The sequence below is a fragment of the Protopterus annectens genome, chromosome 2.part1 (genome assembly GCF_019279795.1).
Source record: "Protopterus annectens isolate FY-2018-M chromosome 2.part1, PAN1.0, whole genome shotgun sequence".
Classification (NCBI taxonomy): domain Eukaryota; kingdom Metazoa; phylum Chordata; order Ceratodontiformes; family Protopteridae; genus Protopterus; species Protopterus annectens.
Genome location: NC_056729.1, coordinates 1,566,901,476 through 1,566,923,446, shown reverse-complemented (window position 1 = coordinate 1,566,923,446; position 21,971 = coordinate 1,566,901,476). Strand labels below are relative to the sequence as shown.

The 21,971-nt window shown below is 40.7% G+C and overlaps 1 protein-coding gene across 3 annotated transcripts in view; it reads left to right on the top strand.

The window, feature by feature from the left end:
* CHD5 (chromodomain helicase DNA binding protein 5) overlaps positions 1-21,971 on the top strand; it is a 2,140,358-nt gene that overhangs the window by 746,889 nt on the left and 1,371,498 nt on the right. The gene's annotated exons all lie outside the window — the stretch shown is intronic.

The window sequence follows — 21,971 nt, the reverse complement described above, 5'->3', positions numbered from 1 at the left end:
GTTAACTACTGCGACTGTAGTGTACAGAGTCCTGAGGTCAAGCCTTGCAGAATCTGTTTATTAAGGGTGGGAGGATGGCATAATGGTTAAGGTGTTTACCTTGCAGACACAAGATTCAGGGTTTGATTCTCACATGGGGTAATTGGCTAGGCTTAAAATGGCCCACAAGGGCAGTTTGCTTAGTACTAATCTGGGAACCTATGAACAAAGATATTGGTAACCTCCAAACTCTGGACCCCACCCAGTTCGGGTTTGTGAAAGGCAGATCATGTCTCCTGAAACTGATTGACTTCTTTAAGGCAGTCATCAAAGTCATAGACGAGGGTAAGCTGGTTCACACAGCCTATCTTGACCTCGCCAAGGCTTTCAACACTATCCCCCCATTCAGGAATTACAGCTAAACTCACTAAAACTAGGTATAAATCCCTACATCACAAGATGGGTTGCCAACTGGCTCACTGACAGAACCCACACTGTAATAGTTGCAGACTCCAAATCTGACTTCAAACCAGTGACATGTGAAGTACCACAGGGTTCAGTCCTGGGACCTCTCCTGTTTGGTATCTACTTCTTTGGTGTACAGGCTAACACAGAAGGCCTTTGGCTAGCAAACTTTGCAGATAACTGCAAACTAGGAGCAATAGTCTAGTCTCTAAATGATGTCGACATCCTACAGAAGGGCCTCACTGAGACAGATGGCTGGTGTCAGAGCCATGGCCTCAAGCTCAATGCCAAAAAGTGCATTGTCATCCCCTTTGGTAAAAACTCTGTACCCATGAACTACCACATAAACAGCAGTCTACTTAATGCCGAATGTGTGATAAGAGACCTTGGGACCCAGGTGGACAGTAGTCTCTCCTTTGATAATCACATCGCTACAGTAGTCAGGAAATCCTTATATGTGGCACACCTCATCATAAAAGGGTTCTCATCCAAGAAAAAAGAGGTTATTGTTCCTCTGTACTCGACACTTATTAGACCCATTATAGAGTACAATGCTCCTTTTGGAATGTACTTCACAAGACATCTGCCATTGTAAAAAGTCCACTGCCAATCATGAGCGGACAGGTGATCCGCTGTGGTGACCCCTAACCGGGAAAAGCTGAAAGAAGAAGAAGATTTTGTTAAATGTCATTGTTTTAACATTTCCTTTGCTTAAGAAACCTTCTGTGCCTCCAGCTTGTTTAATAATGCAGTCTGTGCCCTTGTAATGCTCCGTTTTACCTTTTTTATGAAAGAAGTAGTTTGTGCATATTCCCATTATCTTTGATTCTTTTCTGGCTCTTTGTGCTCATTTCTCTTAATTTACATTCACTGTTTTTTCTGCACTTCATGGCTCCAAATCTTTATTCTCTGCAATCCCAGTTCTGACACCATATCACTCTTCTATCTTGGACACAATAGAAGAGTCTTCGTGAGTTCTGTTCAAGCAGCTTTATTTTATGCAAATACATCTTGATAGAGGATTATTGACTTTAACTTAAGTAACTTATATACAAACTAACTGCAGCATTCATACATGCTTACTGTCTGGCTGCACTCTCAAAATGGCACTAGATACGGCACGTGCTCAGTTATGCATGTTACGTCTTTGACATACTTCTTAAAGATACAGTACACGCAGCATGTGCACTCTGAGATACACTGAGCATATCCAAATGTCTTGCATTCAAGTGTAACATTTTATGCTTAAACAATGCACTGTGCAATTTTGCACATCTCAAATTACTAATATCTAAACACTTTTTTGTATGAAATGGCATGTAGTTTCTACAGCACTGAAGGCATCACATAAACAAGTGACCTGCTAAATAACAAAATTTGTGTTACAAAGGAAGAAACTGTTGCAAAAGAGCATAAAATCCCATGACTGGAGGAGATCCCTGGACAGCCTCAGTAAGAAGCTGAGATCCCTTATAAGATCCTCCAAAGCTAGCTACGAAAACAAAATCGCCACATATGCCTCTCTAGTGTATTATTTGTCTGGGGATTACATATTTCTCTGAACTTGCGCTTCAAACACTCAGGGTCTTCCCTTGATTCAGCTTGTACAACAATATGATGGTTTTCACCTTCTCCCTCATATATTGCTGGTGCATACACAAATGAACACTCTTTCTATGGCCTCTGATCTAACTAGGTTTAACAAAATAAATGCCTTTGTGCATGCATATTTATCTGAATAAGCTGCTTGCATACAAATACCATACTATTGCTCAAATATCCTCCAATTTTCTGCAATATTCTGATCAGATACAAGTGGTAAGGGCTTTCGAAATCCATCTGCCATATTAACACATACCATTGAAGTGTTTTGCAAATAAGCACAAACACATACACATAAACATATGCCAGTATTTGTAAGTTTGTGCTTCTGAAATTATGCTTTTGGGCTTTACTGAGAAGCAACTCTCTCGGGTACTGTAACACCTATGAATCACTTTATTGCAAGAAATCACCTCATCGGTATAAGAAACATATCAAACAACCGCACGATGCAAGTCTCCATCCAAATGGACTTTGCAAAATAAGTCTCTAGGGCACTGTGATACTTTTGAAATTATTGTCTTGCTAAAGTAATTTATCATCATTTTAGGAAGCATTTCAAACAACATCACAATGTGAATGAACTGGGCAGGAGAAGCTCAGAGTCAATAACATTTTGAAGTAATTGCACTTTGCAAATAAACTGTACACAGCACAGTGAAATTTCCGTAAAATGGCAGTACCTTGCTAGGCAACTCTTTACAATGCAAGAAACACTCTATAATGGTGACACTTTGTGAATAGACACACCCAGCACAATAAACTTTTCAAAATGGCTGTACATTGGCTGTACTTCATGAAATAGCTGTACTTTACACACAAATGAATTCCCTGGAATACATTCACAGTAATAAGCATACACTGTAAGCACTTTTACAGACTTTGAGATACTTTGAATAACTTTAGTTATGCCCTTAATACAATATGAAGCTGTAGTTATGCCCAAACACAGCAGTTTACCAAAAAGCATGCAGTCATCTTGCTTTATCTATGCTTAATGTGCTCTTTTTGCCCTTATTATATTCGTTGTGCTTGTTTAATCTCTTTTCATGCCCATTGTGCTTTTCTTGTGCTCATTTTACTCTAAACATGCCCGTTTTGCCCTTAAACATGCTTGTTTTATTTCAAACATGCTTGTTTTACTTTTCTGATAATCATTTTGTTAAATGTTATTGAGCGGCCACAGTGGTGCAGTGGTTAGCATTGCCACCTCACAGCAAGAGGATCTCTGGTTCCATCCTTGGCTGGGGTGCCATCTGTGCGGAGTCTGCATGTCCTCCCTGTGGTCGCGTGGGTTTACTCCGGGTGCTCCGGTTTCCTCCCACATCCCAAAGACATGCTGTAGGTGGATTGGACACACTAAATTGGCCCTAGGTGTGAGTGTGTGCGTGTGTGTGCCTTCTGTGGAAGGTTGGGCACCGGGCTGGCAACTCGACATTGTAAAAAGTCCACTGCCAATCATGAGCGGACAGGTGATCTGCTGTGGTGACCCCTAACCGGGAAAAGCTGAAAAAAGAAGATTTTGTTAAATGTCATTGTTTTAACATTTCCTTTACTTAAGAAACCTTCTGTGCCTCCAGCTTGTTTAATAATGCAGTTTGTGTCCTTGTAAAGCTCCGTTTTACCTTTTTTATGAAAGAAGTAGTTTGTGCATATTCCCATTATCTTTGATTCTTTTCTGGCTCTTTGTGCTCATTTCTCTTAATTTACATTCACTGTTTTTTCTGCACTTCATGGCTCCAAATCTTTATTCTCTGCGATCCCAGTTCTGACACCATATCACTCTTCTATCTTGGACACAATAGAAGAGTCTTCGTGGGTTCTGTTCAAGCAGCTTTATTTTATGCAAATACATCTTGATAGAGGATTATTGACTTTAACTTAAGTAACTTATATACAAACTAACTGCAGCATTCATACATGCTTACTGTCTGGCTGCACTCTCAAAATGGCACTAGATACGGCACGTGCTCAGTTATGCATGTTACGTCTTTGACATACTTCTTAAAGATACAGTACACGCAGCATGTGCACTCTGAGATACACTGAGCATATCCAAATGTCTTGCATTCAAGTGTAACATTTTATGCTTAAACAATGCACTGTGCAATTTTGCACATCTCAAATTACTAATATCTAAACACTTTTTTGTATGAAATGGCATGTAGTTTCTACAGCACTGAAGGCATCACATAAACAAGTGACCTGCTAAATAACAAAATTTGTGTTACAAAGGAAGAAACTGTTGCAAAAGAGCATAAAATCCCATGACTGGAGGAGATCACTAGACAGCCTCAGTAAGAAGCTGAGATCCCTTATAAGATCCTCCAAAGCTAGCTACGAAAACAAAATCGCCACTGATTCTAGGGACAACCACAAAGCATTCTATCGCTATGTCAAGAATCTCAATGGCAACACCCAGATCTGCTCTGAGTTACAGCACAACGGCACGAAAATTACAGAACCAAGTGATATTGCCAACATCCTGGCAGATAGGTTCAGTGCTAACTTTAACCCCCTCTCACCCCCTAAAGGGTCCATATCTATACAGGAAGAATACAGAGTCCCTGTAATCACAGCTTCGCAGGTAAAAGCTGCTCTCTCTAAAGCCAAAAACACAGCATCTGTGGGACTGGACAACATCCCAGACTGTGTTTTACATGAACTTCAGAACAAACTGACACCGTACCTAAGCACCATGTTCAATCATAGCCTCATGTCAGGCTTTGTGGCCACTGAATGTCACACAGCAACAGTTATCACACTCCACAAAGGAGGAGCCACCATTGATCCCAGGAACTATCGCCCTATTAGCCTGATGAGCCTGGCCTGTAAGGCCGTGGAACGTATCATCATGGAACTTATTCCTATGATGGCTTAGTGGTTAACTACTGCGACTGTAGTGTACAGAGTCCTGAGGTCAAGCCTTGCAGAATCTGTTTATTAAGGGTGGGAGGATGGCATAATGGTTAAGGTGTTTACCTTGCAGACACAAGGTTCAGGGTTTGATTCTCACATGGGGTAATTGGCTAGGCTTAAAATGGCTCACAAGGGCAGTTTGCTTAGTACTAATCTGGGAACCTATGAACAAAGATATTGGTAACCTCCAAACTCTGGACCCCACCCAGTTCGGGTTTGTGAAAGGCAGATCATGTCTCCTGAAACTGATTGACTTCTTTAAGGCAGTCATCAAAGTCATAGAAGAGGGTAAGCTGGTTCACACAGCCTATCTTGACCTCGCCAAGGCTTTCAACACTATCCCCCATTCAGGAATTACAGCTAAACTCACTAAAACTAGGTATAAATCCCTACATCACAAGATGGGTTGCCAACTGGCTCACTGACAGAACCCACACTGTAATAGTTGCAGACTCCAAATCTGACTTCAAACCAGTGACATGTGAAGTACCACAGGGTTCAGTCCTGGGACCTCTCCTGTTTGGTATCTACTTCTTTGGTGTACAGGCTAACACAGAAGGCCTTTGGCTAACAAACTTTGCAGATAACTGCAAACTAGGAGCAATAGTCTAGTCTCTAAATGATGTCGACATCCTACAGAAGGGCCTCACTGAGACAGATGGCTGGTGTCAGAGCCATGGCCTCAAGCTCAATGCCAAAAAGTGCATTGTCATCCCCTTTGGTAAAAACTCTGTACCCATGAACTACCACATAAACAGCAGTCTACTTAATGCCGAATGTGTGATAAGAGACCTTGGGACCCAGGTGGACAGTAGTCTCTCCTTTGATAATCACATCACTACAGTAGTCAGGAAATCCTTATATGTGGCACACCTCATCATAAAAGGGTTCTCATCCAAGAAAAAAGAGGTTATTGTTCCTCTGTACTCGACACTTATTAGACCCATTATAGAGTACAATGCTCCTTTTGGAATGTACTTCACAAGACATCTGCAGCAGCTGGAATGGCAACAGAAGTACCTCACAAAGAGGATTACTGGCCTCAAACAGATGCCCTACACTGACCGTCTCAAAAACCTCCAGCTTTACTCTGTAGCATATCGCCTACTCCGAGGTGATCACTGTCTTACATATAAAGCTAAACCCAGAGCTGTTGGACATGCTACACCTAAAGAAATCCCAATCCCTCCGAGCTACACGCTTTAGCAACCTAAACCTTGTCACCACAATAAACAGGATATGCTGGAGGGGTAGATTCCTGTCCCAGAGGCTTCCCATACTCTGGAACAAGCTACCCATCTATGTCAAGGAAAGTTCCTCATTAGCACACTTCAAGAAAAATCTTGATGAGTGGATGATAAATAGGAAATACACCCCTGGGATTACTTCTGTGGCTCTGCTCTTGGGTGGTGTTAGCCACGGAACCTTGTTGGCTGGGCTTACTTAGACCCTTGAGCCAATAGCCTAGTACGTACCTATGAACCTTTGAACCTATTTCGCACTAAAAAAAACTTTCTTAAGGCTACCTCCAGGGAGGAAACTGCACCTTCAGTGTGCTCCCCCTAGCTGCATCTCAGGGGTAATCTATTAAACAATGAGGTGTCAGATAAAGGTACAAAATGTAGGCATTTACTAAATAGAAACACATTAGAATCAAAGTACTTTTCAGTTGAATTTATAACCAATTAATTAGCTTTTATATTATAAAAATATTTTTTTCCAGTGAGTAGGATTTTAGAAATACTGAATGCTTTGTTGTTAGTAGTAAAAGTAAGTATATGAGTGCATGTGGGTTACCATTATATTTAGAGCTAAGTAAGGTGATACTTGAAGTGTTTTGTTGATGTTTGTGTTTCTGTTTTTTTTATGGGATGTGACTGTGTGTACGAGTGTTTCTAGATTAGTATTAACGTTAAGGCTATGTAAGGTGATGATTTGAATGTTGTGTGTGTGTGAGTGCAAACATAGGAAATTCAGAATCTTTTTTTTTTTCAAATTGTGACACTTAACTAATTACGGATTGAATGTATAGTGAGAATTTAAGAATGGTAAAAATAATGAATTGTGTAAAAGCAAAGACTGCTTGTGTAGGTAATCTTTTCCATACACAGAAATATTGCAGATATTGTGTAGAACTGCTGCAGGGATATCCCACAGGACTCTGCTAATCTGTTAATAGACTTGCCACAAGAATACTGCTTACAGATAAAACATAATGTTATCCCAGTGACTCATGCTTCTAGAAAAATATAGTTCTAAGAAGTAAAGTGTAATAGGAACTAAATGAAAAGAGAGCTATGTGTCAGTAAGAAGCAATTAGAGCCAACAGAATGTAAATAGAATGAACATTAGTATAAAGAAAAACAAAACATACATTTTTTTATTTGATTTTGATCTGAATTAAAAGAGACATTGTCCATTGCTTACAGAATGAAAACGTGATCTTTAGAATGCAAGATGCTACATTTTTTTCTAGAACCTGATGAATATCAGGTTTCTGGTGATAATGGTAGTGTGAACAAGCTCCAAAGTATGTACATTAATGTACCATAAGGAAGTCAGTGGTTCCTTAGGCTTCTGATTGGTATTTTGTCAGCACAAGAGGTGATTCAAAGTGCTACTACACTAGAACAACTACTAAAAGATATTGTAGTAAAGGTTTGTGAGATGGTTAGTAAAGTCAAGCTGCTAAAGTGTTTACATATATTGTGAATATGTACCATAACCATTGCCACTTTAAGGCTGTTGTACAGTATTTACATTTTAGAGCAGCCTATCTATCCCTGGAGGAGTGTTCCCAGCACAAGAATCTGGTAGTCTATTGGCCGTTTTGGGCAATTTCTAGCTCTTTCAAGTCCCCATGTATAAAACCCGCTTTGGCGCGGTTTTTGCGCTTGTTACTACTCAGCCAAGCTCCTTGTGGTCCTGCAGAGTGGTGCTAGCAGCAGAGAGGCTAAAAGAGTGACTGCTAACCTGATAAAAGTGGTCTTTTTTGCTGCTACTACCTGGGCGACTGTCCAATCTAGCTAAACTGCAAGTATTTCTGCTTCTTGAACTGTTTTAAACTGTTTAAAGTTGTTTTTGCACCTGCACTTTTAAAGTTTGCCCTGTTTGTTGCATTTACCTGTTGAGGCTACACACTCAAGTGCCCTAGCCTGTGTTATGTATTTATTGCATTTTCCTGCTGTTTGTTGCAAAAAAGGGGGAAAAAAAATTATCCTTGTTTCCCGTCTTTCCTGACCTAGAGTTGTCCAAATACAGGCTTTGCTGTATTCTGGACTTTTGGAAAGTTCCTGTGTTGCCTATTTCCTTTCTTGGATAAAGGGAGGCTTCTTTGTTCACCAGTGGCAGTGGGGAGCTTAGAGCAGCCTACCTATCCCTGGAGGAGTGTTCCCAGCACAAGAATCTGGTAGTCTATTGGCCGTTTTGGGCCAATTTCTAGCTCTTTCAAGTCCCCTTGTATAAAACCCGCTTTAGCACGGCTTTGCACGATTTTGCGCATAGCGCAGCATCTGGCAACGCCGCTTAATTGGGTTTAAACCATTCTCAGCTCCACAAAGTCTGCTCTTCACTTTTTCCCTTAGAACTGATCTAGTTCTCATAATAAACACCCTATTCCTACTCTAAAGCCTGGCACTTGCTCACTAAAGCAATTATATAAGTCAGCACTAAAAAATTAAAAGCACTACACCCTCACAAACTCCCCTTGAGTACCTTGTTCCCCATTGGCCCTTTTTTCAATTATAAAGGAATTCCCAATACTATTCTAGCATGTCCAAAGGTCAGTTGTCAATCTCCTCTCTGGTCCAGCTGGTGAATCTGGGAATCTTGAGGCAATGTTACAACTGCCTCATGTACACAGACAACCCTCTCCTCCTCCTCCCAACAAATTCCAACACATGTGAGAGACGCAACCATATAGCCAAACTGGAGGCTAAGCTCCCTCAACTCAGTACTGGTGTAACCAGTCAGGAGGAGAAGGAAACCACACTCACTACAATTCCAGTCTCACATAGACCTACCATGACAGCAAACCAAACACATAAACACACAAAAACATACTAAATAAAAATCTGCCTAAGCAACAGAGACCTCCAAAGCAGACACCCAAGCAACCGCTACCCCAAAACAAAACACATGCAACACATAGCTCACAAAGCCAGTGTGCCGAACAGTCACAGCCCTTAAGGCTAAACAACACACCTGATACACTTGTAATAGGTGACTCTATCGTCAGGCACACTGACGTCCCGCTCACCAGGCTGAACAAGGAGAAGTTCACGGTGAGCTGCCTGTCGGGCGCTAAGATCCGCCACATAACACAAGCACTCAGGTCACTCCAAGGCAAGTACAAATATGACTCAGTCATTGTCCATGCTGGTGTGAATGACCTGAGACGTACCTCCCTGGGCTACATGAAAAGAGACATAGAGGAGCTCTCTGAGCATGTAGCCCAGGCCGGTATGACCCTGACCTTGAGTAGCATGTTACCCTCACCAAGAATGATGCCACAATATGAAGACAAGATGATCAATTTCAACAATTGGCTTAAGTATTGGTGTCATTCAAAGGGGATCCAATGCCTGTCAGCCTGGGATGACATGCTCGACAAGCCACGATGCTTCGCTAGGGATGGCTTGCACCTGTCACCCCTGGGCTTTTGGATATTGGCAAAGGCTCTTGCCACCCCCATAGTGCCTTTTTAGGCAAGGCTCAAAAGACAAACCCACCTCCATAGGTATCACAAGAGATAAGAAGCTAAGAGTAATGCTACTCAATACCAGAAGTCTAAACCTCAAGATGTACGCACTCAAAACTCTCTTTAGCATGGAAAACATCGATATCTGTGCAGTAACAGAAACCTGGTTCAAGGCTCCCGAGAGCACCCCAGCACTACCAGGTTATACCTCATACCATGTTTTTCGGCCCCAAAACTTGGACCGAACCACAAAAGGAGAGAGAGTATCAATATTCGTCAAAGATACCCACACCTCCAGGTTGGTGGCACAGCACGAAGCATCAGAGACTATCCATGTGCAACTAACAGTGGGTAAAACTGCCTTCCAGTTTATAGCCTGCTACAGACCACCCTCCCAAACCCAGGAACCCCACTCGGCCTTCCTGAGAACACTGGAAAATATGAAGGTCTCTCCAAACACCATTATATTGGACAACTTCAACTACCCAAACATAGACTGGGAGCATTACTCTAGCTCCAACACCCTAGCCCAAAGGTTCCTAGAATTTATAAACTCAAATGCTATGGAACAACTTGTTACCACTCCCACAAGATGGGAAAACATACTGGACCTGATCATCACCAACATGGGGACTCTATGCTCCAGACCAGAAGTGTATCCCTCACTGGTAAGATCAGACCATAAACTAATCTCACTAGATATTCACATCCCGACCCCAGCCCCAGCCCAGAAAACCACAGTGAAAAACTTCTCTAAAGCAAATTTCACACGCCTCAAAACTGAGGTGGAATCCTTCAAAGCCCCCGGGCCTGTGGAAAATACGGCCCAGACCACAGAATCCTTTATAAACGCATTCTATGAACACCTTCAGGAATGCATGAATCATGCAATCCCAAACAAAACCAAGACCCAATCCTCCAAAGGCAGGCATCCTGTCTGGTGGACCCCAGCCATAAACAAACTATACAATAGAAGGAGGAAGCTACTACATGATAGAGCAAAATCCCAAAAAGGGAAGGCATCTCTGATCAGTATTAGCAAAAAACTACGGGCACTCATAAAATCGTCTAAGGCCAGCTTCGAGAGAAAAATTGCACAGGACTCTAAGGATAATCACAAGGCTTTTTTTAGTTATGTTAGGAACCTGGGTTGGAATTCCCAGATATGCTCAGAATTAGTCCAAAATGACAAAAAATACACTGAACCCGCAGACATTGCCAACATCCTAGCTGACAGGTTCAGCACAAACGTCCCCCCCCCTTCCCCACCAAAAGGGCAAATATCTATCCCAGCAGAGTGCTGCCCCCCTGACATCTCAGATGCTCAGGTAAGAGCCGCCCTCTCCAAAGCAAAAAACACAGCATCAATGGGACCAGACGGTGTCCCGGGCTGCGTCCTACATGAACTCCAAGAAGAACTAAACCCAAACATAAAACTACTGTTCAATCTCAGCCTTACTACAGGATATGTACCCAAAGAGTGGCGTACAGCAACAGTGGTCCCTCTCCACAAAGGTGGTGCCTCAACAGATCCTGGAAACTATCGCCCCATAAGCCTGAATAGCTTGGTCTGCAAAGCTATGGAAAGGATCATCATGGACCTTATAAATAAAGATATTGGGGACCTACAGACACTGGATCCTACCCAGTTCAGCTTTGTTAAGGGCAGATCCTGCCTCTTAAACCTGGTTGATTTCTTTGAAACAGTCATCAAGGCCATTGACGATGGGAAGGTGGTCCACACAGCCTACCTGGACCTTGCAAAAGCCTTCAATACAATACCCCACTCGGGCATTATAGATAAGCTCACCAGCTTAAATATAAACCCCTATGTCACTAGATGGGTTGCAAACTGGCTCAAGGACAGAACCCACATGGTTAGAATTGCTGGAGCCATGTCAGACTCCAAACCAGTTACAAGTGGCGTCCCACAAGGCTCAGTCCTGGGACCTCTCTTGTTCGGTATATATTTCTCGGAGGTACAGGCCAACACGGAAGGACTGTGGCTGATCAAGTTCGCAGATGACTGCAAACTGGGCGCCATAATCGACTCTCCAGCCGACACAAGCATCCTACAAAAGGGCCTCATAGAAACAGACAACTGGTGACAGAGCCATGGCCTCAAGCTAAACACCAAAAAGTGTATAGTCATCCCCTTCGGCCCACAAATTACCACATAGATGGTAATCCATTAAGTACGGAAGAAGTAATTAGGGACCTGGGGACCCAAGTTGATAGCAATCTCTCATTCGACAACCACGTGGCCAAAGTGGTTAGAAAAACATTTTATATAGCCCACCTAATCATGAAGGGATTCACATCTAGAACAGGGGAGGTCATTGTGCCTCTTTACTCATCCCTCATCAGGCCCATAATTGAGTACAATGCCCCTTTTGGGATGTACCTTACCAGACACTGCAGCAACTGGAAAGATCCCAAAAGTACCACACCAAGAGGATCAAAGGGCTCAAACAGATGCCATATGCTGCCCGGTTAAAGAAACTCCAGCTCTACTCAGTGGCATACCGCCTGCTCAGAGGTGAACTGTGCCTGACGTATAAAGCCATGTCCAACCCGGAATTAATGGACATGCTGCACCTCAGAAAATCCAAATCCCATCGAGCTATGCGCTTGAGAGACTTGAACCTCAGCACTGAAATAAATAGGACATGCTGGAGGGACAGATTCATAACCCAGAGGCTCCCTTCACTCTGGAATAAAATCCCAGTCCAGGTTAGGCAGAGTCCCTCATTGACTCTCTTCAAGAGGAATCTTGATGAGTGGATGGGAGATCGTAGATTTACTCCGGGTATCACTTCTGTGTCACTGTTAGACAGAGGCACAGTATACTAACCTCGAAAAAGGGCATAGCAAAATTCATTTAAAATGGGTGGCGAAAGCCAAACACACTCTGGCTAGGCTTGTAAATGCCCTAGGGCAGATAGCCTAGTATGAACCTATGAACCTAAGAGACTTTTCCAGAATGCATTGCATTTTGAGCCTGATGGGAAATATGTTGTAGATGACTGATGTGTTAACAGCATTTTGCTGAGCTACTATCTTGCAGTGTAAAAGTTACCTGTTTGACTAAAACTCTGCTCTGTCCCGACATTTATAATTCTGACATCCTCAGTTACTCAGTAGACATTGGTATGCATCAGATCTGGGATCTTCTTGATATAAAAAAAAAACAAAAACACAAATACAGTTACAAAACCATGCCACATCATCTGAAGTGACTCCACGAAAGTCAGAGTCAGTAACTTTACCTATGTTAAACTGTTTTACCCCACAAAATAATCATTTAACTGAAATTCATTTGCTTATACAATTAAGCAAAATAACAAAATGTAACTCACTGAAACCATTTGAATTCTCAAAACCATTTGTCTGGCCTGTATGTAGACGTAGGCTGACACAATTTACAGTGACAACCATACTGGACAAAAATATGTTGAAATTGAGGAAAACCATATCATATTGAATGGTATGTGAGGTGGCAGCCATATACAGTTCTTTTTCATTAGTAGAGGGCCAGAGTCTTACATATGGGTCAGTGATTACTAAACTCAGTTAACATGTTGTGACAAAAAGGAATATAATACATGAAGAATCGTGCTACCACAGATGTGCACAAGCCAAAGATAAATCTGTCGAATCTTATTGTGGATTTAATAACACAAAAGATAAATAGATCAGAGAAAGAATTTTGACTGGGCTGGCTGATGTTGAAATGTCTTAGAAGTTACACCTTGAAGTTACTTTTTTCTTTATCTTTTTCTCCCCTCTCCCTGTCAGGTATTGAGCTTCCACAATGATACATAGGCCAATTCATTCCCATTCCCTGGCAATGAGGATTTCCGGCAGATTCATCAGGATGGGAGCATCTGCAGGGGCTGTCATCTGGGCAGACATAAGGGAACTGTTGCCGATATTCCAACAATGAGAGCATTTTTGGATTATGGCGATAGCCTCACTCCTGGTGTTAATGTGCACAACTGTATAACCACAGTGACTGCTAATGGTCCCACTGCATTCACGCATGTGTACTCTTTCACATGCGGGACAGGAGCTTCCAACATTGCATGTGGCAGCCACAGTGTGGTAACCCTCCCTATGATACTTCTAGCTTTGTTTGTGAGGGCTGACATTGCTGTCTGGTGCCACCTCCTTCCTCCCAGGAAAGGCACCATCTATCTGCCCTCCCAGCATGGTCAGTCACCTGAGCTGCTTATTGAATCCAGGTCACCTAGCCCGTAGTCAAGGCTTTTATCTCTCTGTGCCATCACTCTGTCACAGCTTGACGATGAATTTAATTCTAGAAAAAGCAATACAGATTTTCAGAGATGTGGATTTAGTTAAAAGGCAGAATAGTAATTTAGATCAGAATATGGTGTGCTTGATGTAAAAAGCAAAGAAAATGACACGTTTAAAAAAGAGGCATAATGTTGGTAAAACTAAGTGAATGCCTGAGAAATGAGTGAGTGTAAGCTTGACAAGTGTATGAGGTATGGTTGTAATCATGGAGAGTCAGAGCAGTGTGTTGCATGGCTATTTTGCTGTTGTTTATAAAACAAAGCTAATTAGAGATGTTGCTTCTAAAAACAGATAATAATGCGTGGAAATCATTTTTCTGAGTTCATTTACTACTGTGTCTGATACTGAAGTAGACTGGCAAGTCAGATTTCATGTTACTAAAACTCAGTTGAGTTTCAGGTTTAACGCATATTCTGACAAATGTAACAAGCATTTGCTACAGTTTATACCTTGCACAGAGCATTACAGTACTCATGTTTCATTTAAAAAAAGAAAAGAAACAAGCAGTTGCTACAGATTATACCATACACAGACTGCTACAAGGCCCAGGTTTGATTGCAAATGCAGTACTGACTTTAAACTCTTTTCACACATAGCCTGAGTGGAATTTCACACTTCCTGACACGTGCAGAGTTCCTGCCTGTACAGCAGCGTTCCCCAACCACCGGGCCGCGAACCGGTAACAGGGTGTGGATCATTTGGTACCAGGCTGTCAGGCACAGAGTGAAAGGAAAAAGTGAATGTGTGTATGAGTGTGTTTATGTGTCTGTCTGCATGTGTGAGTGAATGCGTGCATCAAAGCAAAAGAGACTGTGTGTGTGGGAGAGAGATCGGGAAACTGAGAGTGATGTGTGAGTGAATGCAGGTATGAATGAGGAAGTGACTGTGTGTGTGAGATCATAAGAGTGACAGCAATATGTGAGTGAATGCAGGTATGAATGAGGAAGTGACTGTCTGTGAGAGAGAGAGACATCGGGAGAGTAAGAGCAGTGTGTAAGTGAATGCAGGTATGAATGAGGAAGTGACTGTGTATGAGAGAGACTGGGAGAGAGTGAGAGCGATGGGTGAGTGAATACATGTATGAATGAGGAAGTGACTGTGTATGAGAGAGACTGGGAGAGAGTGAGAGCGATGGGTGAGTGAATACATGTATGAATGAGGAATTGACTGTGTATGAGAGAGACTGGGAGAGAGTGAGAGCGATGGGTGAGTGAATACATGTATGAATGAGGAAGTGACTGTGTATGAGAGAGACTGGGAGAGAGTGAGAGCGATGGGTGAGTGAATACATGTATGAATGAGGAAGTGACTGTGTATGAGAGAGACTGGGAGAGAGTGAGAGCGATGGGTGAGTGAATACATGTATGAATGAGGAAGTGACTGTGTGTGTGAAAGACTGGGAGAGTGAGAGCATCGTGTGAGTGAATGCATGCATGAATGCAAAAGAGACTCTGTGTGTGTGTGTGTGTGTGTGTGTGTGTGTGTGTGTGTGTGTGTGTGTGTGTGTGTGTGTGAGTGAAGAGTGAGAGTGAGAGTGATCCCTGGCAGCAGCAATGAGGTTTGCATACCTGCTGACCACACCACTCAACCTCTGGCACAATAAATCTGGACACATACCTCTCAACCTCTTAGATCAAGAAATCTAGACAAAGCCAAACATAATGGGGTAACAAAGGCCCAAAAATAGGGACAGTTTTAAATCCTGCTCTTATAAATTAGAAAGTAGATAGAAATACAGGTTTTGCATTAGCATGAATTTTCTGAAGTGTGTGAAGTATGAAAATAAACTGTTGTGTCCCTGGCAGATGCAACTTCCTGTGGGGAATATTTATATTTTATTTTATTTAAAACATGTTTGTTGGATTAGAGCTTTGGTCCAAACAGACCACATTCAAACAAGGCTGGTGGTTGCAAACCAAAAATATAGTTAATAACAACAAAATAACAAAATGAAGCAATAAATCACTAAAAACTGCAAAGTACTTTATTCAAGAAAATGTAAGAGCTTTTTCACAAGTTGTCACTGGACTACATTAAAAGTGCCATAGCCGGTCAGGATTCGCTACTTTTACTGTATTTTGAGATTGCCTACTCTCCTGCTACTCTCTGTTGTATTATGCTGGCATAATTAATAAGCTTAATGCACTATAAGTAGATACTTATGTGGTAAGATGGATAGCAAATTGTCTAAAAAAACACATGGTGCAGGTAACAGGTACCTCATCTGAAAGTACGCAGGTGACCAGTGGGGTCCCACAGGACTCAGTACTGTGGCCTCTTTTGTTCAGCCCTTACTTTTCTAATCTCCAGACCATGAACCAAGACCTGTGGCTAACCAACTTTGCAGATGACTGCAAACTAAGAGTTGATGTCAAGACCCCTCAGATGCCCAAGTCATTCAACAAGATCAATACCTAGGTATTGAAAGGGTGCTCAAATTAAATGCTACAAAGTGCAACATTGTTGCATTTAGTAGACAACCCCTCTCCCTGCATATACCCTAGACAACACATTCCAAAATGAAAATGTTGTTAAAGACCTTCCCTCTCCTTTTATCATCTTGTAACAACAGCAATCAGGAAGGCATCCTACTTAACTGCAGCTACTTGCCAAAGGAATATCATCCAGATCTAAAGAGGTTACTGTGCCCTTATATTCAGCACTGATCACACTAATTATAGAATGCAATGCCCCCTCACTAAACAAATCAAACATTTGGAATGATCCCAGAGATTGCAGGCGTAAACCTCCTGAGCTAACAGAAAAGAATAGAAGCACTGTCTTTTTTCTGTATGTCTTACAGGCTCCTCAGAAAAAACACATGCCTTGTCTTCTTGTGTAATCAGAGACCTACTGTTCCAGGATATTTTGCACCTTCACAAGTAAAAAAGTGCCAGAAATACTAGAACAAGGGATCCAAGCCTGCTTCAGCAGATTAATAAAACAAGGTGAACAGTTAGATTCATTACCTGACATCTCCACCACCTGAAGAGAATAGACTCCCTTGGCAGATCATGACACACTATCTTCATTCAAACTGTACCTGGATATTTGGATGGGTGTTCATAAATTCACCCATGTTGGTAGTCAGTACAAGAATAATCAATGCAAGGTAACAGGTTTGCATATCTATATATTTGGTAGTTATGTCCTAAGAAAAGTAAAATTACCAACACTATTATATAAATTGAATGTATACCAGAAGCACATAATTACACCTAGCTAGATTGCCTTTGGCTTAGGCTTAGGAGGGGAGAAATACTCATGCACGCTTTCCCAGGTCTTGTACTTATCTATTTGAATTCTGGGGTGTTTGTTCAGCTGGTGACCCTTTTCTGATGTTCAGTGCCCTAACAGTGATAATGTTGCATTTTTTATCATTTAGTTTGTCCATTTTCAATACACTAGGTATTTGTATGTGTAAGTTCTTCGCTGGAGGACTTCTGCATCAGAGGGGGATTTGACAATGACTCCCAGTTTGCAGTCATTCTCAGACTTGGTTTGTTGGAGGTCTTGGTTCTTAATCTGTAGGTCAGAGAAGTAAATACTGCTGGTTCCCTTCATGTTCTTTGATACTGCTCCTGCCACCTGCACCACGCTGATTCTGTCTTTTAGCCAACTGGATATCCATTTTATCACATAGGGACCTATTTGTAATGTGTTACGTTTATTAATTAAGCTAGCTTGGGGGACAGTGTCAAATTCCTTGGCTAAACTGAAGTAAGCAATGTGCACAATGTGAACACTGTCAACAGCGTGTATTACCTTTTCAAAGAAGTTTGCCTGGTTCATTGGACAGGATTCACCTTTTACTAAATCAAATTGCTGTGGATCTATCCTGGCGAAACTTTTAATGTCAAGATTTATCGAGAATGTTGTCTGTAAGAGTGCATACGACAGTTGTAATACTCTGCCACATGAAAATCCATGTTAAAGTCTTGATAACAAAGACTATTTTTGTATATCATTGGCTATACGTATACATTTCTTCAATTAATTCTACCTAGTATAGGAGGTATGGAGATGGGTCAGAAGTCATGAGGTTAAATTGGGTTTGTGGATTTTGAGTAGAGCAGTATGGAAAAAATGGCAGGCTTTTAGAAGCCATAAGCCTGGTTGCAAGTCATGGGGTTGTCATTAAATGAATCTAAGACCAAAAGTATCATCTTCTGTATTCACCAATATAAGCTGTCCAGATCATCCAAACTGTCAGTTATTCTAGTTGCTGTTCTGGATGGAAGAAGAACCTTTTCCGGTACAACCTATGCCAAGAAGGCAAGGAAGAATTCTCAATTTAAAGTAACTCAGCCAAAAATACAAATTTAGTAAATAAAATAGAATAATACAGCTGCAAAGAAGAAGAAAAAATATAAGTATAGTAAGTCCGATGCAACTTAAATTGAGCAGGTCCTTAGGGTTACTATAGATAACTCAAACCACAGCTGAGCATTTACTGATAACAATGAAAAAAGTTAAGTCAGACTTTTGGGTGTCTTTGTAGAATTAAACCCTGACTCTTAGGACCCATCATGTTTAGTAGCTTAACAAGCCGCTCATGCACCGAAGTAGAATCAGTGTACAGTAAAATAGTGTGATTTGACCTATGTTTGTGAATTCAGAGGACACCAGTCTGTGGCACTGAATAAACTGAGATAGCTGGATTTAATGGTTACATCGGGTACACCTTTGCCTTGTTCTTGTTCTTTTCAATAGCAATGCCAGATTGCAGCTAAGAAAACACTTCATACAACACTGTCCAACAAAGAGTTAAGATTTCTAATATCCAAGAAACAATCATTTCTTCAAATGTCTCAAGTCATTTGAAATGACATCTTGTGCAGTTGGATGACTATAACATGGAGAAGTTACCTAATGGCTTAAGGTAAAGACATTTTAAAACTTAGACTTGGTTTAGTTGTTGCTCTGAAGTTAGTTCTGTGCACTGTAAATCCTGGAGATCTATAGATCACATTTCTGTTCTCCAGGAGGAGGGACAGGCCTCATCTCAGCCTAATAACAACCTTTGATATAAACTAGACAAGTTAGTATTAACACCATTGCTTTCTGCGCTGTCATTTGTTTTCCCCAGGAAGGATTTAAAGGTATAGCTTGTGAGTGTCAATTTTAAGTTTATACACAGCTGACGATTTACTGACAAAGACAGATCTTAGAGGATTAGTCATTATACGTTACTATCACCTACCTCATACCCCCCCGGCAGGTATTTGTTTTTCAGATTATGTTGGAAATACTGAAAGTAAATTTGTTTTAAATCTTAAGAAGCATGTTATCACCAGGTGATCGTGTTCCTCCAGCTGTTATATTTTCAGTCATTAGTGCTTATTGTTATACTATAAGGTGTTTGCATAATATACTAGCTGTCAAAAAGTGATAGTCTTAGCTACTCTTGAATAAAGCAAAGCATTTGTCTGAAAGAAAAGACTTTGCCAGATTGTAGTGGTACCAGGATTTTTGGAGAGTTCTTTTTTAACAATTCACTGCTTCATTTTGTTGTTTGGTTTGTTAAACAACCAGAGTTCATGATTATTGCCTACATTCCCCTACCAAAAAAGTCCTAGCTCTGTAAGCATTATTTAATTATTTACAGACTCCATTATTATTCATTCTGTGCAGACACTCTCATGTCACAATCCCTTCGATTTATTTATGTGAAATACATAGCACTTCAATCATCCTACTCCCAACCCCCAAAATATTCTTGTATCTTAGCTTATTCATCCAAATTTCTAATTACAGCTATTGAACATGTGCCTGCTTTGTTTTTGTTTTTTTCAGTTGTCTGATATCCTGCATTCTGACTATAATTGTGATGGTATACACACACACGCACACACACACCACAGAGTGAACCTGCTTTCAGTTGTGCCATTGGGAAATTTAATTTAGTATATGTTAAGTCTTAAAAATCTTCTGCTGATGCAGTGCATGATTTTTACCAAGCTCTACATGCTGTTTTGTGGTACGTTTTACATACAGTTCGTCTCAGTCTGACACGGAGCAGTTGTCCTAATATAAATTAACAGATCAACTTGTCGGCTGCAATGCAGTTTTGTCTGCTGCGAGATATTACTGGCAATAATGTTATTAACTGAAATCGCTGCTTTTGTGACTGCTAGCTACTATATGGCAAACTAACTTGACTTCCAGTGTTTATAATGTATGCTGCTTGTAACATTGGAATATTTCTTCCTCATATGAAACTAGATAGGTAACTCAGCTGGGCATCTGGGTACAAAAATATTTACATGTAATTGAGAAGTTAGTTTTTGTAATAAGCAATGGCAAAAATGTAATATGTTTTCTGCAGATAATTCTCTTTGCTTATTTATATGCAGTAATGATTACTAGTTGTTGTTTATATAATTCCCTCATTAACATTCTACAGATATAGTGCCATAATGTCATAGAGGCAGAACCCCTATCTATACCAGATTGCCAAGGTTTGGAAGTGAACTTATGTAAGGTTAAAATGAAAGGATTGGATTAGCCTGCTGATCATCTGTGGGGTACATTCAGGCAACCTTTTGTTAGCTGACCTATAGTAAGGACTACAGGTACGTGTCTAACCAGAGTGTGAGCAGACATAATAAAAGTGCTCCACTCTGTGACTCTCTCTCTGTCTGTCTAATCTCATTGCACATCATTCTGTGCAACAGTTAAGCATATGCCATTATACTCACTGTATTACAACCTCCAGATGCCCAAACTTGCCTTTCTGTTTTTTGCATGCAGGAGCCAATGCTTTGTGGTCTGAGGCTTCACCATCTGCAGTATTGTTCCACAGTTGAGATAAGACACCCACTTGGCAAAATAACATTTCAAAAATCCACTACTTAAAAATCATAGAGGAGTCAAGAAGAGGAAGACCCAGTTGCAACAAAATCTAGATTTAGGATTTTTTCCTGGAAGTGTTTGCATAGATATTCTTATAGCCTAAACATGCTCCAAAGAATTTTTCCTGAGGTAGATGGCAAATGTTGGAGGTGTGATGGGGAAGAAAGAGGCAACTGGGAACATATGTTTTGGGAGTGCAGTGAGTTGGCAGTCTTAAAAATAGTACTCTGTCAGGAATACTGGGTGAGCAAATGAGTGTAATTAAGGAAATTTTTTTTTTGAGTTGGGATATAGGATCTGAATTGCCTAGATTCCATATCTCTCAACCTATTAGAGCAAGAAATCTAGACAAAGCCATAAATAAAAGTGGGACAAAGGCCAAAAAAATAGGGACAATTTTTAAATATTGCTCTTACAAAATTAGAAAGTTGATAGAATAACTGCTTTTGCATTAACATAAATTTTTTTGAAGGATGTGGTCTGAAAGTCAAATGTCTGTCATTATTTTCTAATGTCAGTCTTTAATGATTTAGCACTACTTTGCAGAAAACCACAATTTTATGAAAAACAAACCAAAAATATGAAGCCAAATTCTCCACGTTTATTACATTAATAATTTACATAAAGTTGCTTAGATTATAGGATATATAACAATATACATAAGGTATAATGTTTGTAAATGTGAACTAGTTAGTATGATTTGATTACTTTATTTATATAAATGCAAGTTTGCCTATTTATATAAATGCAAGTTTGCCAAGCCACTCATGTACCAAACTAGAATCAGTGTACAGTAAAATAGTATGATTTGGCCTATGTCTGTGAATTCAAGGGACACCACTCCGTGGCACTAAATAAACCAAGATAGCGGAAATTAGTGAGAATATATTAAAGGTGTTTAAAAAAGGAAGACTTGATTCTGGTATTACAGATGCAGTGGTGAATGGGAACTGGGAAGATGACAGTCAAAATATGTTACAGCTGAATTTCTGTTGTTGCTATACAGGTGTGATACATATTTTGAATAACACTGCATCCAATGGATTATTCTTCTTTAAAAGTTAGCTTTCTGTTTTTACCAGATTAGGATGTATCAATCTGCTATTTACTGTTTGTTGGTGTTTTCTAAACTCTT